Consider the following 1,947-nt stretch of genomic DNA (forward strand, 5'->3'; position numbering starts at 1 on the left):
GCTTCGCTCACACCTTCAGGCCCCCCCCACTCCATCGGCAGATGAGTTTTGACGGCGCCTTGGGACCACCCATTCCACGGCGTCACGCCTTCTCATTGGCCACGCGGTGGCCGCCGTGTCTGAGCGTGCGCGTGCGGTGCACACCGGAACATGTAGTTTCCGGGGCGCCGCACTACGCACATGCGCGGACGCCCTTCACTTGCGTCCGCACACCTGATCATCATCTGATCAGGTGTGGGGGGTATTTTAGTAACCGGCCAGTCCCTCGGTTTACACGCTGGATGAGGGACGTGCCTGTACTTGCTCCCATACACAGTAATCAGGTAATCTGGGACTATCACCATACCAACAATACCTTTAACTTCATCCTTTACTTAGCCCTGAATTATTCCCCCTTAGGAGTTATCATCTTGGAGCCACCATCCATCTCCCTGGCAATCATTAACACTGACCTCTTTGGAGTTACGTACTTTGCTACACGGCCTATCAGGTAAATTATCCCTTGTTTTCCAACTAGCTTTCCAGTCCCTTTCAGCACAGTCCTTGATTCCCTAATACAGTCCTTTTTCATCTATTCCCCTTTAGGACCCACTGCCTCTGTTTCCTCTTTAAAAAGACCTGGTCTTTTGTATATAACTTATAAAAACGTCTAAATGAGCTACTTGCTTTGCTACGTATCCTATTAGGTAAGTCTTTTTCCTGTGCGTTTTCCTTCCCATTCCTATGACTAATACCAGGCCCATCGGTAAAGCAAATTTATTTTTCCATAGAGGCCTATCGATTGCCAACCCCGTCAACTGCCCTGCTGTGTATGCGCTTTTTTCTACAGGCACCTCTCCCCTCCTTCAACCAACTGTTTTTAATCTATAGCGTGAGTTTCTTATCATTAAAAAACCTTTCTGTTTTTTGTAATCGATGCACAACTGCATCACCCCCAGTACCTTTTAAACGTAACGTTTGATACATATTTAACATCCACTCACCTATTTCCAATGCATTCCCTTGCCAGGTTTACTGCGTACCCCCTGCAGGCACAATATACGGCGCAGCCTGCCCTTCCCCGTTGTGGTGACATTTTTCGTGCCCCCCCTGGGTGTCGGTCTTTCAGGTACGTTTGCGTTACTGGGGACATTGGAGCCACCTCTCTGTGTGATTGTGAAGCCACAACATCTTATTATTCAGCTGTGTACTTAAATTGCTAAATATTCTTGTTTATATAATGTTCTCCTTATCCCTATGTACAGACATCCCCATACCCAATTTGAGCTCTTGTTCCCTGAGGAAGCCAATGCCTTGGCGAAACATGTAGGAAACCGAGCCCCCATTCTGATGGCCATCTCCATCTGGCCTACTCTACTGCATTTTGGGTCGTACGCAATATATAAGTCTGTTTTAAGTGTTAATCATTTGAATGTGTTTTCATGTTTGTAACATTACTATTAATAAAAAATCTTTGTAATTTTGTCATTTTAAATTTTCTCTTTTCCTTTGTATTATTTTGACCCAAGCACCGTTATAATCCCCTGTCCCCATATCCAATTATATATATATATATATTAAAGAGCTGCCTGTGTGTGTGTGTGTGTGTGTGTATATATATATATATATATATATATATATATATATATATATATATATATATATATATATATATATTTATACAGGCATACCCCACTTTTAAGTACACAATGGGGTTTATTTACTAAAGCTGGCAAATGCGAAATCATGCTCACTTCTGCATAGAAACCAATAAGCTACTAACCCCAACTTGTTCAATTAAGCTTTTGTAATAAACCTGGAAGCTCATTGGTTTATATGCAGAAGTTAGTCTGATTTTGCACTTTCCAGCTTTAGTAAATAACCCCCAGTGTGTACTTAAAAGTGGGGTATGCCTGTATAAATAAATATATATATATATATATATACACACACACACACACACACACA

General features: G+C 42.2%; 1 long non-coding RNA gene across 1 annotated transcript; it reads left to right on the plus strand.

The window, feature by feature from the left end:
- Positions 1-402: 402 nt before the first annotated feature.
- LOC141114024 (uncharacterized) lies at positions 403-1,056 on the plus strand. The gene is made up of 4 exons (XR_012236853.1): positions 403-490; positions 586-686; positions 771-871; positions 1,010-1,056. It is a non-coding gene; the product is annotated as an uncharacterized lncRNA (long non-coding RNA).
- The last annotated feature ends 891 nt before the right edge of the window (positions 1,057-1,947 follow it).

Source organism: Aquarana catesbeiana, linkage group LG12 (assembly GCF_042186555.1).
Source record: "Aquarana catesbeiana isolate 2022-GZ linkage group LG12, ASM4218655v1, whole genome shotgun sequence".
NCBI lineage: Eukaryota > Metazoa > Chordata > Amphibia > Anura > Ranidae > Aquarana > Aquarana catesbeiana.